Source organism: Macrobrachium nipponense, chromosome 41 (assembly GCF_015104395.2).
Source record: "Macrobrachium nipponense isolate FS-2020 chromosome 41, ASM1510439v2, whole genome shotgun sequence".
Lineage (NCBI taxonomy): Eukaryota > Metazoa > Arthropoda > Malacostraca > Decapoda > Palaemonidae > Macrobrachium > Macrobrachium nipponense.
In genome coordinates this window covers 20,155,207-20,180,206 of record NC_061102.1, presented here as the reverse complement: position 1 = coordinate 20,180,206, position 25,000 = coordinate 20,155,207, and the positions used below count along the sequence as shown (strand labels likewise).

Genomic DNA, 25,000 nt, shown 5'->3' with positions numbered 1-25,000 from the left:
GGCTACAAGAACAGTTGATTACTATTTACGTATCATATAGACTAATTAAAGTAAACGTATCTTTAAATAGGCTTATATTATTAGTATCCAACACATTTACTGGCATGAGTCAGAGGCCGTTTAACGAAACGCAACACTTCTCTGTCCCTTACTCGTGAGCGTCGGAAGACGCCTCTCTCTCTCTCTCTCTCTCTCTCTCTCTCTCTCTCTCTCTCTCTCTCTTTCCTCTCTCTCTCTCTCATTGTAATCTAACCAGAAACTTCGTTTTGTTATTATTACTGGAAACAAGCAATTGATTTTTTTCATTCTTTGTGCTTTTGGACTGTTATATGTAAACTTTGCGCACCGCAAGCTAGTATGTATTCATTCGCTCGGAAACTAGTTCCGCATATGATGGCGTCACTAAAAACATAGAAAAATACGACATAAAAAAAGGGTCGAAAATCATCATAACCTCAAAATTTTTGTTGTAATCTAACCAGAACTTATTTTTATTAATATACTGTGCTAAACTATAAAGGAGTTTTATCATAGTATGTTTTTTAGTTTTTTTAAAACAAGCGTCGTTAACCTCGGAGCGTCGGAAGCGTCAGCGTCGTAACCTCGGTAACAAGCGTCGTAACCCAGGACGGATTTTTTTCCATTGAATATTCAAGAAAAAGCGTCGTAACCTCGGAACGTCGTAAGCCGGAACCGTCGTAACCCGGGGACCGCCTGTATATATATATATATCTATATATATATATAATATATATATATATATATATATATATATGTATGTATAGTTTTTTGTTAGGATTTACTGCTTCTGACCATTTATATTTATTATTTAAATAAGTTTCTTGTATATTGCTAAAGGTATCTGCATTAACTTAATATTGCCAATCTTTCAGTTGACGTTATTCTGGGATGCACTTGTTACCTGAGCCACTCTTCTCTGTACCAGCGGATGGCTCGTATATTCTCACCATCACAGGCACAGCTGATGGCCGTGTGTTTATGGGAGCAAAGGATGGATGCCTTTATGAACTTGTTACCAAGTAAGGATATTTAAAAGTAGATTTGTAGCAGGCTGATCCTAAGTCCAGGTGCTTTAAATGTCAAAATTTGGCACAGTATCCAAGTACATAAGTAATGATTATATAATCTGCTCTGTTTGTGTTTTAATGATGTATAGACAGTATTTAATATTGTATCTTGGAAAGTTCTAGGTTAAAAAGCTTTATGATAAGTATTTCTACTGTTAAACCAATTTGCTCAGCTTATTGAAAATTATATTCGTTTTATTTGGACTTACCATGCATTGGTTTATGTATTTATATAATTTTTACAATATTTGTCCTCAAAGGCAGAAGATGGGGGTTTGGTTTACTCGGAAGTGTCAGAAGGTTAATCACAGATCGACCTTGTCATACATCTTGCCTTTCCTTGCTTTTTTGCTGAAGATGATCCTATAAGCCAGGTATGTGAAAAAATTATATATAAATGTATTAAATAGAAATGCATTAATGTTTGGTGCATGCCTAGAAACAACATATCTATCTCAAAGACCAAGGAGAATGCTCCCAGCTACTGACTTTCATTTACCTTTAGCAATTGCAGCCAGACATTCTTGCTGATGTCTTGTGGGATAAATGTGTACAAGTTTGTGACAGACTTGCCTTTGTAACACACTTCCCTTTTTAGAAAAAAGTCCTCCTCTGACCTTGCATCCTGAGCAGATTTAGAAATGCAGCAGGTAATATCCTGGACGTTTTCAAATTTTTGGATGACAAGGTACTGGCAATAATTCAAAAACTCTACCTTAGTACCATTTGAACAAAGTCCTTCCATTGACCTCTTCAGGATGGAGGATGGTAGAGTAATCAGACAATCATAGGGGGATGGGTGACTATCTTGCATCTGTAGCCTCTGCATGTTGCTTATTTCTGCATCCCAGCCTACTCGTCATCCATCAGGAAATTCCTGTTTTGTTTGGAGGAAGAATATTTTTGTCAAAGTTTTGGGCAAGGCGGGATTTATATCAATCTTTAGTAGACTAGAGTGCTTCAGATGACTTTGATGCATAGCTCTTAATTGGTTCAGTATCACCTCTCATGAAGTGACATGAGAAATATTTGGAGAAGAGTGGTTGTCATGCCTGTTTAGGAGAGAAGGCATCCATCTTTCCCTTTTGAATTGGTGATGTATTGTTATATCTTTTTGGTCATGCAGTTTTGAATAGAAATGTAATTAAATGGTCATTGTTAAACTTAGTAGTAATAATGGATAATAATAATTAAAATTATGATTATGATAATAATAATTCTATAATAATAATGATAATGCCTCTTTCTAAATTCCAGGTTGAGGTTGATGACACCAAGATATACTGTATACTCTTAGTGACAAAGGTACCATCACAGTTTATGATTTAGATGCTGATGGCAAGGGTACTGCAGGGTTGTATCAGTTCCTCACAATAACATAATGAAATGCTGCTCTCCAAGCTGCAAAGTAAGGAATGATGAATTTGTACTTGAACTGACTTCCATTTATGCCAAGACCTTCCTGCTAGTAGAGTGGCTTCAGGAAAACTTTGCTTTTGAATGGGGGGGGATATTTTTCATTGTTAATTGATTTTTTTAATGAGACCACTAAAATGTGGGAGTTAAATCAAGTAAATATAATAAAAGTCAGCAAAAGATAAGCTGCAGATAGCACTCTCAAGTGGCAACCCTATAGGAAAATATATTTTCTAATTGGCTTGGCAAAGTGAATTATGGTTAGCTTTGTATATTGTCAACGGTTCTCGAGCTAAAATCTGTTTTGTTTTTATTCCTTTGCAGGACTGTTGATAAGTCAAATTTCAAGGGTTGTTGTGAGTCTTTGCCCTATTAGCACATATGAGTCTCCGCATATTCATTTGGTAGTTGTCACAGGTAAGAAACACTGTGCATTCAGCTCATGGAATACCCTTTATGGCACTTGGAATGCTTCTATATCAATAGAGTGAAGTTTTAATTTTCTGTGTGTTAAGGATTATTTTATTCATTGCAATATTAGGTAAAATGAAAATTAAAGTTAACAAGGAAGGGACTTTAAGAGACATTTCAGCGGTCATATATACCTGCTATTGTCCATTAAGTTTTGCCTGGCATTATAAAAAATTATAACCAGTTCTCACAGATCCAAAGTTAAAGAGTTATTTATCCGTGATGATGATGAAAATTTTAGTCAGTGATTGAAATAAAAGGAAAGAGGAGGAAATTAAATTTTCCAGTATATTCAATAAGATTTCACAGGCCAAACATATAGAAAAAATGTCTAATTTTTCTATTTCAACTTCAGTTCTGAAAAATTAATTTAATTATTTCAATAAACTTACAATTTTTTTACCTTATGAGAAAACATTAATTAATGTTTTTGGTGTTGGTAACCCATGTTGTTGTGACACCAAATAATATAATATTAAATTGCTCAATCATTTTTATCATGTAACATTTCAGGCACAGGAGTACGGCTTTATTATACAACTGTCAATATAAATGGGGGTGGACCTGGTCAACGTCCTTCACAACTTTGCTCTTGCATGTGCGTCCTTCCTCCTGGTTTGCAGCCAACGCCACTGTTATACCGACCAACAAAAGTTCATAAAGCCCTTTATTCACATGGTAAGTGATTTTTTTCTATTTCATTCCAAGAAAAATTATAACCATTAATGTTTGTGATAAGTCATTATTGTTATTTGTGTACATACATGTCAGTCTCATTGACAAACTGTTTAAAAGGATGGAAGCAAAGCATGTCCTCTGTTAAAGGCGGTAAGAAAATAACTAACAGGGTCACGAGTTAAAGGGGGGTATATGGGTGGCTCCACACGACTCGTGGCCAAGCACAGATGCCAATAGTCCCTTGCGTACACAATTTTTTTTTTTAACTTACTAGTTTTCAGCTGGCGCTAAGTTATTTATCCTAATGTTAAGACCTCAGGTTTGTTAGTATGAAAAATACAAATTGATTAAAAATTTCATTTTTACTTGTTCAATAAAAAGTAATAAATTAATTTTATTTCTGTATTTGCAACTAGATGATGGTGTGTTCTTTATAATAAAATATATATGGTCTAAAGTATTAATAAAGAGAAATAAAAAAATTTTTGCAAATTCTTTTCATTCGTTTGTCCGTATATAATTTTAGGTTTAAATTTCAGCCTGGATATTTTTATGCACTCATATGTTTATGTATTATTAAAAAAATCAGTTCATGAATAAATAAGAATAGTTCAGTAATAATAGAATAATATAGACTTCCTAAAATTTGTATTTTGTAGGCATAAGAGGAAGCATAAGGAAGGTATTTAAGCTGGCTAAGAATACTTCAGCCTACCATATTGTTTTTTTTTTTGTTTTTTTCATTCAGCACATTATTTGACAGTTAAATAAAAAGCTTAAAAAAATTCCGGTGACCATACCAAAATATCTCTTATCAAGATCAGTGCTTTGATGATTTTTTTGTTTTTTTTTTTAGCATTTTCACTGTTACTGTCATTTATTGGAAAGTTGTTTATTTTTATTGATCCTCAGTTTTACCCTTGTTTTACTGAAGTTTAGTACAGTTTTAGGGATCATGGTGAGTGTTTTTATTGTGTGAAAAAAGCAAGTTATTTGGAAACATAATTTATTTTCCAGTACAAACCAATCATTTACATAGCTGACAGTTGTGATCAGCATTGCTGAGTCAAAAGGTTTATACATATACCCCTGTGGACCTTTAGTTCAGACTAGGTGAGAACCTAACTTCTCATGTAATCTAGAAATCATTAGGGTTGGATGGGTTAGCTATTACCAGCAAGTTCTGCTTGTATTAAAGAAAAAAGTTAGTTCAAGAGAAATTAAGTTTCTCTGACAAACCTATCATTTACATAACCTGAATTACAGCGTAGGAAGGATGATTTTCTATAAAGGAGAATCTTATAATACAAGACATAAGGTCAGGAAGAAAAACCAGTATTAACTTGCAACTGTTGATTAAAAACTTTGCAATTGCTGTAAAATAAGGGGTCTGTAGTAGGTTGCTGAAATCCTGAGATTAGATGTAACGGGGAAACTGTACTCGCACTATGCAGTGGTTGATGGCTGATGGTTTATGAAGAAGTAGGACTACTTACCTGATACTGAAGTTGGTTTGTGATATCTCAGTGCTAATTAGGATCCCAAGGCAGTTGGGGTAATGAAAGTTAAGCTAAAAACTTTAAGATTTCTACTCACTGAGATTGATTTGAGCATCACACTTTTTTTTTCCAGATCTTGATTGTTCATAAAACAAAAATTGAAAAAAACCATCTAAAAGGCAAATACATGTTATCAGGAATTTTAAATAATTTTCAAGTGACTGAAATTTATAAAGGAAGTAATATTGTCACAGTACTAAACTATTGTTCACCACACAGACCTGGAGAAGTGAGATTAGTGTTTTTGCATACCAGTAAGAAGACCTAGTACCTGCTACATTGTGTAAGGATATTTTTTTATCTCTGCATGAATGATGTGTGCTGCAGTGTGGCCATTCTTCACTGTTTATGAAATGCAGCATATAAACTATTAATGACATAAGCTTGGTGGGTTAAAAAATGTTTTTTTCTTGAATAGAACAAACAAACTTGGAGAGCTGTAGAATAATGCAATGCTTTCAATTACACATTACGTAATTGGAAAGATCTTGTAGATTTTTAATTTTTTTATACTGTGTATGATGTTATCCAGTAATGACTGAAGAAAATTATGTACAGGAACCTGTGTACTGTGTTCCAATGAAAGCAATGAGGCAGATACCATATGGACGATGAGCACGACCCAGTACCCTTATCATCCAACTCTGGCAGAGTCTCAGAGCACTCATGCTGTTGATGGATATGTGTGGGCTCTGGCTGATGTCACACCACAATTATGGTGCTCCGCTCTCAACCCTCCAACAGCTCAGGTAAGTGGATTAAAGTTCAGCACATTTATGATTGATATATATGCTACAAAAAAAATTTTTTTTTGTATCTTAAAAAGAAAGTACAGTAATATTATATGATTCTATACCATTTTTTTAATGCTTTCTTATTACTTTATCTTTATTTCTTCTTTCTTTAATCAAATTCCAGTTGTCGTTGTGGAATTGCTGCCATGAACTACTTAGGGTATTTGCTAAGGCAGAAATGCAGGATCCTTTGTAATAGTGATTATAATTGTGAATAACAAAGTAAGATTCTAGTACTGAAGACTTTTAGTTCCTATAGGAAATAAAAAATAATTTGAAAATGTATTTAAAAAATAAATACATCTATGACAGTTCCTTTGATGAAGTTGTTATAAAGAAATACTTCATATTATTACATGATTATTAAGTAGTTTAACAAATGTGTATGCATTTCTTTGCTAAATTCTCATTGGTCTTGCAACAGTAGTTTATTAAAGAAGCCAAATTGAGATATAGCATTTGAATAAGTACATCTAAGAGTAGCTGTTCCCAGTTTTATTGTTATATGATGCCTGATCAATTTTCTGAACACCAATCTTCCATCTCATTGGGGACTTTCTGCTTCTAGTGTTTGACCCGGCGGGTTATGGGTTATTGCTGTTGTGGTACACTCACATGGTATACTGTAGGCATTACTTAAGGGTTCTTAGCATTGTTCCTTTGGCCCCCCTAGCTGCAACCTCTCTCATTCTTTTTACTGTACCTCTGTTCATACATTCTTTCTTCCATCTGACTATGTACCCTCTCTTAACAGTTGTTTCATAGTGCAGCTGGTAGGTTTCCTCATGTTACACCTTCCAAACCTTCTTACTGTCAATTTTTGTGCGCTGAATGACCTCATAGGTCCAATTGCTTGGCCTTTGGGCAAAATTTTATATTTCTTTCTTCCACTAGTGTTCAAAATGGAATAGAAGCCTCTGACAATGAAGAGACTATTACTAAACCCGTTCCCACCCAAGAAGTATGTACTACGTCACTTTGATAGCCAGCAAGAAATCCCAGGGACCGTAGCATAATATGTCCCTCCACTCTCTTTTTGTACCAAGAGCTGGGATTGAGTATTTGAAGACTTCTTGTTGCTGGGATATGCTCTCTCATCCTTTGTTGAACATAAGCTCTGCCCAATAGCCAATCAGAGAGAAGGAGTAAGGCATCTCGTGACATGTTCAGTGACGTAATTGAGACGTCACCATATTCACCAATGGAAGCTCAGTATTTCAATCTTTCCGTCTTTTCCCGTTCTTTATCACTCAAGCAAAAATGTCGACTCGCATATAGACAATAATGTGACTGTAGAATTCATTTGATTAGCGTTGCGGTTGCTTCTTTATCAATTTCCGCTCATATTTTTTAGTCATAGGTGACTCTGGAGATTCCTCAGATGAAAATATATGTACCAGGGGAATCTGATGAAAGTGAGATCAGATAGCGTGCAATCAGTGAGTGATTGCGAATTATTTGACGATATTGAGCCAGTCACAGAAGAAGGTTGGCAGTTTGTTGTCCGACATCTTTGATGATTCTCGGCCAGATCCTGTTCCTTCCCTCGGCGATCCCAGTCACGGGGTGGATGCTTATTTGTCTCAGGATAATTTTCCTTCACCGGATGTGGCATTTGAATATTTTATGGATTAAGAAATGGATGGATACTTTGTGTTCTTGGATAAATGAAAGGGATAGGGCTCTGAGCGATACCGGGTAACCAAAAGCGATGGCACTTGAGTACCTACCGCAATGGTCCTATGGGCAAGATCGTGTATCTTTCCCTAGATATATATTATATGTATTATAGGTGTGTGTGTGTGTGTGTTTGTATAGGAACATATACCGTATATACTCGAGTAACGTGCGATCTCGCATATCATGCGACCCCCAAATTTTCACCAATAAACAGTGTTTTGTCTTGTATCTCATGTATCATGCAGTTCCTTTTCCAAGAGCGTCAGTTCATAAGGTTGGTGGTTTAGCATGCTAATGGCCGAAGTCATTCAGATGTGTGCTGCTGCTAGTCAACGTTACGGTAATTTTCTTACTAATCTCGAGAATTTAATATAAAACCTCAAGATTAAAAAAGAATCCTAAGATAATAAAATAAAATAATTGTAAAAAAACGCGCCTTGGAGTCTTAAATCATTCTCTCTATCTCTCTCTCTCTCTCTCTCTCTCTCTCTCTCTCTCTCTCTCTCTCTCTTAGGAATAAATACGTAATTTGAGTCTTTCACCAACGGGTATCAGTAAATGTGTAGACATTGTGTGTGTGTTTAAAAAAAAAATGTGCAGTACACACATTCCGATGTTTCGGTTTTTGGAATTTTTCAGATTTTCGGAAATGTGAGGTCAGATGCATAATCAAACAAACATCACTACTGCAGCAAAAAAAATTTTTCCCTTTATGTTTTCATTATTGTTATTTATTAATTACAGTTTATTTAAATAAATATTAATATAATACTGTTAAATGAATGTGGAGATAACTAAGATCACCTATAACAAAAATAGTTGGACAATTAATACCATATGTTCACTAATAGCTATTATTTTCAAAACAAACATTCCGTAAAACGCAAAAAATATATGTACATGACAATCAAAATATAATAATGTTTTGCAGTTCAAACTTGTGAATTTTAACAATAAGTATGACTATATAATATATTTCACCATATCGATCTTGAAGTTGAAGAGTCGTAAAATTTTGTGAGGATGGGTCCGGAAAAGGATTTGTACTTCGTGATTACGTATCGCTACAACACCATGTGGTATTTCATACCACTATATGATGACGCATCGCTACGACACACTGGTATTTTTCATACCACTATACATTAAAGTTAAAATGATCATATATATTATTGTTTTCACGAAGAAATAATTATATAAAGAAAATATTGAGTAATTTTTGCCGTCAGCAGTCAGAAAATCACGAACATGGTAACGTTCAAAACTAGAGCCATCCACGGCATGTCTATAAATAGAACAGAAGCAGAGGGCAGTCATTGGATAACAGATCACCATGGCTACCACCAACAATCAGGTGTTAGTTATACTACTCAGTGAATTTCTTAGAATGATCGTTTACACACGCGAAGCTAACGATGATGTGTGTTTTGCATACAATACGTAGTTTTAGTTTTTATTAGTGTAAGTATTTTACTGATTACATGAAGAATAGAATGATTCCTTCTCATTACTTTGAATGAATGCAAAATGGTTTGAAGATTCTTCCGCAAAAAGAAAGAAAAAAAATTCTTTAAAAGATGATACCTATTTTACTAACGCGGTTGACATTAGCTTCAAAAAAAAATTCAGCTCTTTAATCTCTGGAAAAATGTTAATCTTTCTGTCCGCTGGTCACACACTTTATATCCCCGGCGACTAACAACAACAAAATTTGTTTGTTTGTTTTATCTTTCAAGATGTAGGGTAATTTATTACCTGTAGGTACAGACACATTTTTTAACAGTATGCCCATACACATACACACAACACACACACACAGTTGCGCTTGACCTAATACCTATTGGTTTCAGAGACTCAAGTTAACACTTACAGTATAGTTGAGAGGGGAGAGAGAGAGTTCATCCTAGATGGCCTTGGTTCATCTCTCTAATCTCTCGAGGAATGTCAAGATTTGTTCCCTGCTCTTTGTAAATTTAGTCCATGCGACTGACAGCAACAAAATTCACATTTTTCTTTCTTCCAGATATGAATTACCCGTACTGCACATTTTTAACAAGCATGAACACACTGCATTATACTCTCTCTCTCTCTCTCTCTCTCTCTCTCTCTCTCTCTCTCTCTCTCTCTCTCTCTCTCTCTCTCTCTCTCTCTCAGAAAAGATACCGTCAATTCAATTATCAGTATCTTTTCTGATAGACAAAGTAAATATTTAGGACTCCAAGGCTTGGCATATGTCAATTATTTTATTATCTTGGGATTTTCCATGGTCAACTCTTGGGATTAGTAAGAAAAATGCGATTATTTGAGTAGCAGTAGCAGCAGCTGCAGCGCACACCCAAACGAATTGGGTAAGCCTATAATACGCCAAAACAATAGTATTTACAAAATGAGCCGAGCTCTCTGGCTGTGCTGTTTTGGTCCTCCCACGTGTTTGATCGCATATCTGCCAAATTTATAACAACAACAGAGATCAAAACCATTTTTTTTCCCATTACAGATATCAAATATTATCTTTTCCGTTACGCAGAATTCTAAATAAAATTACGTAGGTTCACGATTGATAAAGTTTTTTTTTATGCAATAACAAGAAAACGGAGTCAGATTTTCTATCACCATGGCAATCTTCATCTGGTGCTGTTGCGAATATTTCAACCAGTTCCGCGTGCGTTTAAATCCATATGACTGTACAGTCTGGAGGCAGTTCTCCCTTCTACACATATCTTGATTTCTTAATATCGTAGGTATAGAATAAATTGGTGAGCAAGGAAATATGAAATAAAGCATAACAGAGTAAGTTTGACGAGCGAGAAAATAAACAATCGTATACAAACAGATTCTCTCTCTCTCTCTCTGAGACAAAATAATAGATAGGAAACAATGACTGAATATTGCTGAATGCAAAGTTTTGGCCTGACTGCAAGTGTGGAGTGACTTTGACACCGACTCAAAGTTATTCCTGGTCATCTCACAGCCATGGATAGACATCAACTTCACAGCCGAGAAAGGGCAATCGTATACAAAAATAATTAGGTATGGAAAATGCGAAATGCGGGCCTATGTTGTCCCATAAAAAAAGCTCTCGCTCGGACAGCTGAGGTTTAGGAGAGAGAGAGAGAGAGAGAGAGAGAGAGAGAGAGAGAGAGAGAGAGAGAGAGAGAGAGAGAGAGAGAGAGAGAGAGCAGGGCCGAATAGGGAGATTAAAGTACCTGGGAATGAAAACTCCTTATAATCTTATAATTATAGCCTCGGGGTTTGTCTCAAGGACATTCAAAGGTCTGTCAAACACGGGCAGTTGTGTTTAGCATAAGGGCAGATCTAAAAGCCACGCCAGAGAGCTCGCCACGGTGACAAGGACTATATATGAAAATGATCCAAAGAACTGGAAGATGACGAATATGACTGCGTTCATGGCGAAGAATTCAGAGCAGTATTTGATGGTACGGACACGGAGAGTGACTTGGGAGGATTTTAATTTATTAATTTTATGCATTTTTTTTTACTTTAATAAATTTTCACTTAACTGCGTATCCTAAAATAAAAATAATAGTTCAAGTAACAAATGTTTCTTTTACCGAGTAAAACAAAAAAGTAAAAATTCCTTCGGTATTGTGCCTTAACAACTGATTTGGAAATTATAGATGGTTAGTCTAGAACAGTTAAACATGCTGTATAAACCAAAATAATGCAAATGGCGCACGATCGCTCTTTTGTATTTTAAAATACAATAGTAATATGAGAATGCATACAATATTATTGGATATAGTGAAGTACAAGTAAAGCATAACTTTTTAAAAGATCTACTGTTTTCCTCCGGTAGTAACTATCGCAATCTGCCGATTTGGGAAAGCATAGACAGTACGCAAATTTTATACCGCGTGTTTATGATGCGACCCCTTTAAAATTACCTTCAAAATTAGGTTTCAAAAGTCGCATAATATGCGAGTATATACGGTATATAAACAGAGGGACACAATACTTGCATAAAGTATATAATAAAAAATAACATTTATAAGTCACGGATATAGCTATATACATAGTTTCCGAGAGTACATACATGCATGCATACATATATATACAAATTCATGCATAGATATATATACACATACATTCACTTTCATATTACATTATAATCAATAAAGAAACATAAATAATGAAGAAAAGCATACTCTGATTGTGATACTTGATTGTGGGTCTTTATTTGGTATAGTCTACTCTCAAGCGGTTGCGTCAGCTGGGTGGGAAGGGATTAAAGAGTGATCACAATTTTCCTTGCAGTTCTTGTACAGTTTTATTATGATCAAGGAAACTGCAGAGACATGAGAAGGTATTGTTTGATTATTCCCTCCAATTCTGTGTGATGTTTAACTTTGAGGGTTGTGTTGTTTTGCTTTCTATACTATTCTGACCATAATTTTAAAGCTCCTGTACTCAGTTCAGTGGGTCCCATATATATCTGTTCTAAAATCATATTGCTAATGAATTACTAACTCAGAGGGTTTGTGATGCTATTATAGATACCCAGCCACTCTAGCCAATAAAGTTTATAAAGTTGCTAACCCCTATTTATTATAGTTACAGTGAAGATGATTTATGCATTTGAAGCTTTATTGTGATAATCTGGAATTGCAAAGTTTCCTTGACAATTTTGTTTTGGTTTATATTGGCTGACGATGGGGGTAAATTATAGTTACTTGTCAGCTTACCTCTATCCCACAAAAGAAAAAAATCCTTATAGGAACAATTGTTATGTTATTGTTACGGTTTTTGTCAGAATTTACATTGAAAAGAATACTACAATATGCCTTTCATATATATAGTATATCTGCATTTGACTTGGTGGTCTGGTTAAATTACTTGTAGTAGAGTTTCATTATGTTTTTGTTTTTATCTGCTTAAAGTACATAATCAATATAACTAAAATTGCAGGTTCGAAAACTGCAAAACCAATGATACATTCCCTTTAATGCATTTTTATTCTTACAGAACTGTACAATGTTCTTTTTTCACCTAACACTAACATCCAAACCACTGAACAGTGTATTGCTATGTAAGTTGGAGCAAAAGCTTTAGTGGGTACATGATTAAAATTGTAATCTACTTGTACATTTAGCTTATAGGCGGAAAACAAAATAGTATTGTGAATATTTTGAATAAATGCTTCTCTGGTACAGTAAATAACAGTAATTGTGGAACAATAAAGGGCACTATCAAGCTCCATATTTATTCAGAGGAAATCTTGATGCCAGTTGATAATTTGTGATACATTTTCTTTTGAACTATGGTGGTAGTAGGCCAAGTTTTGATAATTCTTAAGGGGGAAAATGTGTTTATAAGTAGAATCTTAATCTTTACCCTAAAAGGTTTTCATCCTTCCTCTTACTATGCTGTATAGATGATTAAAGTGCTCATACTTCCATAATTCCAGGTATTCATTGCAAGAAATTTACTGACAAGGGCCTTGTCCATTAAGTAGGTCAATGTATGTTTCTTGTTTGGAGGACAGAAGCTCAAATACTTCCCACCTATGTTTGTAAGATTGTGGTGAAGCAAATACTGTTCTTGAAAATAAATCTAGTACTTAATACAAACCATTACTTTTACAAGAAGTTCCCTCCTCCAGGTCATCATGACCTTTAAGTATTTCTTCTTTATTTCTCAAAGGAAAGTCTGAGATTTTTTTTTAAATGTAGCTGGTTTCGATAGAAATAATTTTTTTTTTCAAGTAAAGTTTATACAGTAAAATCACAGTGTCAAAGAACCTTTTTGAAATTATTTTGGGGACAGTGGCACTCTAAGCAGGAGCTTCAGTACTTAAAAAAATTTGTCTTGAGTATTGGCTACTATTTCATTTCTTTATAATGAATGAAGTGTATATGGTTTTAGTTTGTCATGGAAACTGTTTTTATTTCAGGGAACACAACCACCTCGCTTGTCACCCAACACCCAGCAGGCCCCACGACAACTGGTCTTGCTTTCTGCAAATGGTGCTCATATTCTCACTTTCCAGCGCCCAGGTAGATCAACTAAGACAATTATTAGAAGAGGCTGGTGGGGCAGAATCATCTATAATAAAATTTTTTTTTTTTTTTGGACTTTTTCTCAGCAATGACCCCAACCCAGGCTTGTGCAACTGCCATTATTTGGCCACAGAAGCTAATAATCAGAATGCACAGGTGGGTAATGTTTTGTAATCTTTTTTATATAGTTTAGTTTTAAGAGTATGATACTTTTTAAACCTAGATAGCCAGTAGATTGAATATGATGGTTAAAAAAAATGGAAAAATTATATGAAAAAAGGTTGTTATGTGACTACTGTTTTATCCCACAGGTAGCTGAATGGGCTACAAGAGCCTTGTTTTATATGGAGCTAATGCTCCACAGCTGCTCCAGTGTCGACACCACCTGTGTTTCCACTTCAAACACCCTCAACTTACAGTAAGTGTTGATATTAGTCTTGTAGAATGGGGTGTACTACTTATATTGTTAATAAGTTATGGAAAGTGAAAAGTAGTATTCTTTAATGACAATAAATATATGTACTAGTCTTTCTGTGTTCTTTTTAATGGGGTTGGATTATTTCATATCGGTGTGATTTTTTATTTTTTATCTAACTGCTTGAATGGACTTCTTGAAAGGGGACCAGCCATTTTATCCAAGGAAAATCTTGTTCTTTGGGAATTAACTATGGTAATTATAACCTAAAATCAGGGACACCATATACAGTAGAACCTCGGTTTTCGTACGTAGTAATCTGTTCTGAAAACCTCCCGTGAAGTCTGAACGTATGGAAGACGGAGAGGATGTGAGGGAGGAGGAGAGGTTATTGTTTGGAAGGGGAATCCCCCTTCAGAAGGACTTCAGGTATCAAGAATCTATCTGGGGTTACTTCTCATGGTTTTTTGAGTGGCACTGTCTTGGGTTACTTTTCCCCACTTCATTTTTTACTGGCACTAGGACTAGCTTGAGTGTCACTGGACCCCTGTTGCACAACAAAAACTGTCCAGAGACATTTAGTTTCTGATGTCTTTAAGGTCTTCCTAAAGTGATACAATGCATTGTCATGAAACATGTTAGACACAAATTGCAATGTCTGTAAGGATGAAACTTCTAAACAAAAGATATTGAATTGATCCTTCCAGAATTCTCTTGGGTTGTCAATTTAGTGTCTGAGTCACTTCAAAGCTGTGTGAAGTTTCTTGAAGTTCAAGATGATTTGTGGTCCATGGGCAGCATGAGAGGATGTTATCAGGGGAAAAGAACTTCATGGTGGTTATTTTAAAACCAGGAACATGGAAATCCCTGAACTCACAGACACTACATTGACTTGACGGGACTTGGAACTCTCGGAGGAATCCATGATCAAAGGACACACACACACTCTCTCTCTCTCATCTCTCTCTCTCTCTCTCTCTCTCTCTCTCTCTCTCTCTCTCCTCTCTCTCTCTCTCTCTTTCTCTCTCCTCTCTAAAATGCAAAAGAAATAATGGGAAAACAAAGCAGCTGGCTTGGGAAGGAGAGCACAATGCAGGTAATCACTAAGGCTGTCAAGAAAGACTGATGCACCAGAGATCCCAAGCTTGGTCGGTGATCAGCTTCCACCAAAAGTTTGTAAGCTATGAAAAATGCAAATTGATTAAAATTTGCCATTTTGTCATATGGTCAGGTTTTGTACGGAATTCCCAAAACTTCCATGATTTTTTATGAAGTATGGCATATTTACATAATCAAATACCATATGCAGCTATACGTAGCCCCATTTTTCACTGTCATTTATAAACTTAGTTGTAACAACAGATAATTTCTAATCAGACAGTTTAACCAAATCTTTAGGAAGAGCTTAGCAAGGTAACTGAAACATGACTAATAATTTTAAACTAGCTTTGCAGAATAATAATATAATAATAATGACAGTTCATACCGTCCCTGATTTTGAACCCCCTAACTAATAAAAACTAAAACAGGCCACAACTTATGGCTTGTTGTATTTTTACTTATATTATTATGTTTAAAGTTTTACAATCTATAGTAAACTTAACAATAATTACAGATTTTCAGCCTACTCAAGTATCAACACCAATAATTGGGCAGAATACAACATTACAAGATACAATGTTCTCACCCCTACACAATGCTTTGTATTTGTTCATGGCAAGAATACTGCGTCCAGCTTGGGGTACTCCAGTTGCTAGAGAAATGCTTGTTGATGGCAAACCAGTGGTAAGTTCATGGTCATTTAAAGTAGTACATAAAGTGCTGCATTCCTATACTATTCCTGAGGCTGTATGTTTAAATTACAAGGTCTTAAATATTACTGACATTTCTTAAACTGGTGGAAACACATTGTAAGTCAAGCTGAACTTTAACAAGTTGTTTTTATAAGGCTAGTAAGCAGGGATATCTAGTGACTGTTTTATACTAAGATAATCATTTGTATCAGACAATTTACAAAGACTGCTGAGCCAAAACATTTTACTTTCAGAAGTCATGTGGGATGGTAGGCTTTGGGATAATTGTCAATTTTGTCAGATATTTTTGAGCAAAGCTTTCTTGTGGTTTTTGCTCAAACCTTTGTCCAGTGTACAGGTTGCTATTTTTAGATAAAAAGTATATACATTATGTAAGGGAATGGTAAAATACCACAGACAATAGGTTATTGCCTCTGTGGGGCCGGCATAGTGGTTTAGTTATGCTACTTTATAATAATGATGTATTTATAGTAAAATACAGTGGCTTATTTAAAGTTAAGCATAGTTCAATTAAAACAATATGTTATTTTAGGGTTTTTCTATCAATTTTCTTGATTGTTTAGATTTTTTTAACTGTGTGAGGGATACTTCATATTATTTATATTCTTCAGAAAGTTATTTTTAATGAGAAGTCTTGTATAAAACTATGTAATAGTACTCTTGAATTACAAGACATAATGTTTGATGACCTTTTGAAATTTAAGTTTCCTCGGGTGAGTTTCTCAAGATGAAAATTTTGCAGTTGTACAGTGATGCTCAAATGTGACGCAACATGATTCTTTTTGCATCGTCCAGAATCTCAAACTCAACGTAACGTTTGCCAAGTAGTCTTAAATTTATCATTTCTAATGTCATATGTCAATAAGTTTGCATATTCATAGCTAGCAGTTATTTTCTAGTGGTTATATGAATATGATCCCTTTTATGCAGTAGTATCATTCGTAATCTGTGTTTGATTTGAATTTTTTTTTTTTTTTGCTTAGTTCAAGGTACGGTGTGATAAGGTTAGCTCCTCAGGCTGGGCAAAATAACTACCTCCGCAGCATTATAACAGTAGATTTAATAAGCTCAACAGTCATCATGACAACATATTGTAATTAGGAATATGAATTACAAGTTTTCTTTGAATGTTGAAGTTTGAGGCTGTGTTTAAACTGCTTGGAAGTTGCAAAATTATTTATAGGGCCTAAAGAAATAATTTAAGCCTTCTGAGATGTAATCTCTGTTACTACTGAATTTATTTCTAGAGATTACCTGTTCTTTGAGGAATAATAGAAGGTGATGATTTTGATTGTATGGAGAAGATACTATTAAAATAAATATCTGTCAGCATTAATATCAAGGTGTTTGGAACACTTGTTTTTTAACTGGTTTAAAATATTTTCTTAAAAATCCTGTTCACCTTTGGTGTATAATTTATTCTTTCGTAAGTAACTTGAAATGCAGAATGTATAGATAACCTCATTTGCTTTTCTGGCCAGAAATTGTTAATATAGAGATGTGAATGCTATGTGTAAAGTGAAGAAATCTAACACATCAGGAGGCCTAGAAACAAAATCTTGTCTTTGCCAAAAGAATAATTGCATTATTTTGAAGTATTTAAGAAATATAACATGATTTTATATGAAAATTCAGATAGTCCTCTAACAAGATAATTTCATTGTCGATATATGTTATAGACCTAGGTTACACCAGGTGTTCTGGTTGCGTCACACGCTCCGCTCACACGTTAATGTCAATAGGCACATTCTCACTTTTGTATATACATATTTACATTTTTTTTTAGCATTGAGGTTGAAAAAACAATCAAATAGGACTTTTTAAAATTTTACGCTTGCTTTGGCGGAGGCAATATTTACGTTATGAATTTTTTTATTTTAATTTATCATTTGAACTGAGGTTTGATGAAAACTTTGTTTTGGTCAAATGCATCAGCAATGAGTGAATGAAAATTTAAAATTTTTGAAAATGTTTCTGAAATTTGGTTACACGTGACATTTACTTATTTTTGAAATATATGACAGATTTTCACGTATGGAACATATTATGGCCTAATTGTATGCAACAAGCATGTTTGCATTGAAAATAAGACAAAAATGGAGCATGTTGGGTTGCCAGTTACTGAATTTTGAATGAAATCTATGCAATCATGTAGCATCAGTTCTGAGCATAGCTGTACATCATATTTTCATCTAGTTTGTATTTAATTTTTGTACTTATATGTCTTTTTATCAGTTTTAGACTCATTTAACATTACTAAAGAGAGAGAACAAATTAAATTTGCATGAACTTGTATACTATTGGTATGTATAATTTTATATTTGGGTATATCTGCATAAGTAAATAGACTTGGTTTTCAAAATATGTAGGAAAAAAACAAGATCCAAGGATCTTTGTGCATTTACAGTTTCTGTATTAAAAAAAAAAACACAAAAACTTTCTTACGTTTTTGCTCTGAAACTGACTCGTATTCTTTATACAAATGTTTTATGTGTCTAGGTTGTGAGCTGTATGAATGCTGAGGAAGGAATTTGGATTTTTGGCAAATCAGGTTGAACTTTTAGCCAAATTTTTACTAACCAAACCAAGGTGGTTCTTCTGTGCATTCTCTGAGCACGTAAGTTTGCATATATTGTTTTTAAGTGTTTGCAGTGAGTGGTAATGAGTCTTTGTGTTATGAATTATAGAAGAAATGAAGGGTGTCCAAGACCTTTTATTTTGCTGGGTAATGGGAAAGATGTGCCCATATGCTTTCTTAAAAGAATCAACTTTGATGAGTGATTTATGAGTCCCCCACATACGTAAAGGAAATGTATCTTGAAATAGTACAATCTTTTGAAATTACTGTGAAATTAATAAGTAAATGCCACATCATAAAAATGTGTAGACCTGACTAGCAAGAAAATTAAGGAATGATTCTCATGGAAAATTCATGTGGTGGGAAATTATATTTAGAAGTAAGCAAATCATAATTTCACCTTCTGCTGAATTTGTATATAGTGGAAATTGTTGTACTTTGGTTACCATATATTCGAATACTGTATTTGATAGTCAGTTTTCCTCTTCATTTATTATATTCATTATTTGGATAGATGATACCACAGTGTAGATATTATTCTTTATTCATCCAGAATGGTTGTGCTTATTTCTTGGTTTCCTTCCTCAAATTTTATAAATATAATTAGGTACCCACAGATAAATTAATTATTGTATCACAATTTTATTGGGAAACTCCTTGATTAACACCTAAAGCAACATATAATAAAATATTTGTAGCTTTGAATTATATTGGCTCATATTTCAGGTCAAATACAAGCTTAAACATTACAAGATATGGAGGAGATGGTTCTGAGAGAGCATCTTTGTTGGCCTTGAGGTCCTTATTGGGTCAGACATTGGAAGTATTGAGATTACTGACGTTGCTAACAACTCACAACTTTAACACCATTACATCTGCTATTCAGAAAGTAAGTTTTGGAGGACTTCTTCAAAAGCATATAATTCTATCTTTAACATTGTTAAAATCAAGATACTATTGTCTTGTTTTCACATATAAATTTTTCATGGCAGTGATTGTTGAAAGTTAAAAGTGGGATTTCTTCCCCTCCTGTTGACTTTATTTCCAGTTTGTGAGAGTTAATTTTCCCAACCTTCCCCATGCATTGCTATTGAGAGATGTGTAATACTGGTGATAGAAGTTCACTCTCGACGTGGTTCGGAAGTCACGTAAAGCCGTTGGTCCCGTTGCTGAATAACCACTGGTTCCATGCAACGTAAAAACACCATACAAACAAACCATGCATTGCTAATTATTTGGAATTCCTTCTATGGCTGACCTAACCTACTGAAAAGTAACATAGACCAGGCTATAAGTGTAATCTTAAAAAGAAAAAAAAAATGTTCATTAGCACCTGACATTGTCTTTTCAGAGACCCCCAAAATAATAATTTTGAAGAATATCTATTGACAAAAACAGTTCAAGAAACATTCCTTGTATTGTTTACGTAAGATATTAAAAACATTAATGCAGATTTTTTCATGTACACTATAGTAAGATTAAATTAAGTACTTAATGCAGATTTTTTCATGTACACTATAGTAAGAAATTAAGTAAATAATGTAAATTAGCATATGTATGTTCATTCTCTGAAAATTCTACTTAAGACTCAGAGGTCTGGAAAAACTAAGCCATATTAATAATAATTCTTTGAAGATGCACCCCTGTTTTCACTAGCAAAATTTTGAAAAGAAAGAAAATAGAACAAAATTAAAAATGGTACCAAGCATGAGTTCATTTACTTAAAAATACCTTGTTATAGGTTTTTTTCATGTTCATTGGATTTGATATTAAGTTCATCTGAAATTAATGTACCAGAAACATTTAAACAGATCATGAAATATTTTGTATGGTGTAAACTGCCAGCCATGTTGTATCATAAATTTTCTTTACAATCACTTTTTCATAGCATTCAGATGGGTGGGCCAGAGCTGATGCAGTATTTTAAGATTTTGATAGTATTGGATGTAGGCTTATGCAGTTGACTGAGCAAGTAATTTATAAATTAGTAATTTTAACTTTTTTTTTTTTTTTTTTTTTTTTTTTTTTTTTTTTTTTTTTTTTTTTTTTTTTTACCTGCAGAAGATAATGGTAATTTTAAATTTTTTTTTTTTTTTTTTTTTCTTTACCTGCAGGAGATACGAGAACAGTTGAGAGGTATAAGCTTACGTGATCTCATCTTGTCAGGACGTGAAGTGTGTCGGGCCCTTATTATGGTCTCTTTTGGACAGGTAAGTTTATATATCTGGAATGATGAATGTTATGTTTATTTTGGAATTTGCTGTAAATTATATTGTATAGTAACATATAAATGAACATATTGTATTACATATTACATGAATGAAGTATTCCTTTCAAAATTGCTTTATGACAAAACAGAAATCAGAAATAGCCTATACCATGCCCTAAAAACCAAATACATGGAAAGCTGAGCAGGTGTCATGTAAGCATAACTTAATAGCAAACTTATGTTATAAAGTGGACAGTATTGCCACATGTAGAGTATATTCTTTGGTTAATTGTATATCTTCACCTTTCATGAAAGGCAAAAACCACCCTGAGGTCATTTTGCTGTAGCGTATGGGAAAAGACTTGGTATACAGTATAGATGAAGTTACTGAGAGCTTTGCCCAAAGCAGTTGGGCATGTGATGAGAAAGGGTGGAGAGCAGCCATTTAGAGAAGCAGACTAGTATTAAATATACCTCTGAGCTTAACAAAGGCTCTTCTCAGGCTGGAAGGAGTAGGGTGAAGGACAGTGGGAAGGTTCAGAAGTTTCTGAGAAAGGCATAGATGGAAATTCAGGTAGAATGTGCAGGAACTAAGAGTTGAAGAAAACGTTTTACCTTTAATCCTATGAGTAAAGAAACTCAGTTTAAAAATGTTGAAGATGATTATGATGATGTAACTGTTGATTATCCAGGTAATAGCGGATTCTTTTAGCTTATGGGATAATTTGATCATTTATTCTTATTTTACTCAACACTTACTCAGATCAACAGAATTGTCTGTCACAGATTAACAGAATTGTCTGTCAAAGTAATGAGAGTTACCTTATTAGTACAAATTTATCTTTTTGTATAACTTTTTATCCATGCTGTTTCTCATATGAAATGAAAGGCAGGTTTTTTTTATACTATATAGTGTCTTACACAGATTCAATTAATTTGTTGTCTTACACAGATTCAATTAATTTGCAGGTATCATGGGGATAATGCATCAGCTGATGCAATATCGCTACGCTTGAGGGACATATGCCCTGGTTTGTATAGAGTAGAAGATGCGAAGCTTGCAAAAGCAAATGAAATTATCTTGGCTGCAAAGGCAAGCAGTAACAAATGATAGAGAAAGAAAATGGCTTCAAGGAAGCAGTGTCTGTAAGTTGTACTATAGATAAGTTGTTTTTTTGTTTTTTTTAACTCATTTGGCTCATTAAAAAGCTACCGTATCATATAACTGATTTATATGATTTTGAACTGATTTATGTTATTTTGAAATATGATAAGTTTGCCATGAACCTAAAAAATAGGTTGCCAAGATTTGTTATTGGTTTATCTTGCATCTGCTGTTATGAATAAGTTTGATCAATAACACCTGCCAGAAGAAGAAGGAGTGTTTTTTGGTGTTTTGGAGAAGCAGCTGTTTGTAAGTTGTCACATGTTTATACGTATGCTTACACCAGTAATTCTGCTTGTTTTATCTTTTTATAATAAACAAGTAGAGAAACCATCAGTTCCAATTTGTGGCAAAAGAATAAAGATTTAGATAGTAGCATAGGTAGAAAGATATGTATAAATTTTGCATTAACATAAATGGGATATAATACAATTATGCAATAAAATATTGCATCACTTTGTGAAATATATAGTTTTCGGATCATTTTTCTTTTTATTTTCTGTACAGTAAATAGTTTGAGAAAAACTTTTTATAATACAAAAATTGGAATCTATATCCACATGTAAAAAGTAAAACTGCATAGAAAAACCTTGTTTTATGCAAGTTTTTAAGTATTTTGTCCGAATCATTATGATATGTTTCATTATGTTTGATTGTAGCACGGCCTACCAACCGTGTCAGCCGATTATCATCTGTATAAGGATTGATATTTAATGCAAATAATATGTGAGTGGAGTTTGGCTCAACTAATGTTATCAGGTTATCATTTGTTTAAAGGTCTTTGTGTTAAAGGAAAAAATCTTCTTTTTAAGTTAGCCTATGAAATATAATAACCAATAATATTATAAAACTCCCTTGAATTAATAATAAATACATTCTGCTGGACTGAAGGGTGGTGAAATGCATTTGAAGTGCAGTTCGGTTGGCACGCCTGGAACACCGAATTTTGAGGAGACTGGTGTTGAGGCACGATAAAACTTATAAATCTTGCATATGCTCATTTTTTTTAATATCTTAAAAACCGTCAGATTGACAGAATATTTTTTTTATATATTTGAAAGAGAATTCAAACATATCAGAGAAGGAAATTATAATAAATGAATGGGTTTATTGCTTGTCACATAGGCCGCCTAGAATGATTGAAATTGGTAACGACATCTGTGTGAACGTATTTATTGGTGCTTTGGATGCTAATTACACTACTATGAGATTCAGGGTCTCTGTAAACGAACGGTTTTTTTGGTCTTGCTCTTTGTCAAAGCATCGGATGTAGCTGAAAGTTGACATATGTATATTTTACAACCACACACAAATTTTTGTCAGCATTATCAATAACCTAACCCGATAGTTTTAATTTTATAGAGTAAAAATGATCTAGCCGACGCCATGGCCAATGATTACGAGCCAAGAGTCGAAAAACATTCATTACGTAAGCAATGTTTTGCCCCCCCCGCCCATCCATCAGACAGAAACTCCATCGGCTCTGAAACCCAAAGACTTTATGAATGGCGGAACGATACATAGATGTGGGTGGGGTATCAGTGCTAGCGTAGTAATACTACTGTAGCAGTAGTGCCGCCGCAACGTATAGCAGTAATATACATGAATTAAACGTTTAGGCCAACCGCTGGGATCCTTGAGGATCATTTAGCACTTCTTACAACTACTCGAGAAATTTGTTTTTATAGACAGATGTCAAATTTTCTAATCCAACAGTGCCCATGGTAGCCTTCAGTGTTATCCTGAATTATAACGAGGCCAAAGTGGGTGGAGCCTCATGAAGTCATCATTCTGACGATAATTATTGGTGAAGGTTTGAAGCCAATATACGGTACCGGCTTATTTTTTTTTTTTTTTTTTTTTTTTTTTTTTTAATTTTTTTTTTCCTTTTTTTTTTTTTTTCTTTTTTTTTTATTTTTTTTTTTGTAAATAGGTAGATAGCCAATAAATAAAAATGTGACCATTGGATATAGCAGTTATCAAATCAAGCTTGTCTACTATGTTTTTGAAAAATTACCAACTATTCCCTACATCTTGTCAATCTGATTGTGACCTATAAGGTAGACTGTAATTTCTTAGGAAAACTTATTTTGGGGAGAGTTAGACTAATAATCTTAGTGTTTTTGTATTTATTAACATATTTTGTTGGTTTGTTCATTATGACAATTATCAGTGAGAGGTTCCAGGAATTCATAAAGGTGTACTGCTTTGCTTGTATTTAAATTTGTATGTCATTGTTGCCAGAGGTTTAGCCTTCGTTACGTATAGCCAATCATCCATCGACAAAGAGGGAAGAAATGCTGTTATAAGTTACATAACGAGTGCTGTTCGAAATCTTCTCTCCGAGTAAGTTGGCCCTGTCTTCAAAAAAGGCGCTTTTTACATCTATAAGTACAAAAATTATTCAACCTACGTAATGCAGAATATAGTCAAAATTTATGTGTAGATATAATATGTATTCTGAATAAGCGTTATTTATTTAGAAATGCATAGATAAAAAGTTATCGCGAAAAAACCGTGTTACAGAGGCCCTGAATCTCATAGTAAGTTACATTCTAAAGCATTTATTTATTAAACTATTATATTTGATATTATTTTGCTAAATGGAATTTTTAAATTTTACGTTTCTACCTCTTGCTCACTATCAATATTATCCACCACCCATGACGAATATTAATATAATATATGGCAATACATTTGTTTTTTTCTGTTTTAACCGCTTTATGGAGAGAAATGTAAACATTTTCCTCTCAAGAGTGACTAATTCAGTCCTCAGCCATATGGTTTCAGAATTAGGCTATTCAATACCGAAGTGGTCAATTATATATTGGGCATAATGGCTGTAAAAGAACACATTATTGGTCATAAAAACCAAATACCACACTAATACTTATAAACAAAAATCATACTGACACAATTTATTTACCATTTTTTATGATAAACAAAATATAAAAAAAGTTTTGTTTTTGGTTTAACGTGGTAATATATGCAAAATATGTAGGCGACAATTTTTGATTGTGCTAAAATGAAACCTTCTTCAGATGATAAATTGATGGTTTCCGTTTAAAGCAAAAAACTGGGGACACTTTTAAGATAAGAGAAAGAATTAAGTTTAA

At 33.9% G+C, this 25,000-nt stretch overlaps 1 pseudogene; it reads left to right on the top strand.

The window, feature by feature from the left end:
- The first annotated feature begins 900 nt into the window (after window positions 1–900).
- The window catches only part of LOC135212790 (nuclear pore complex protein Nup155-like), a 40,138-nt pseudogene continuing 16,038 nt past the window's right edge, over window positions 901–25,000 (top strand).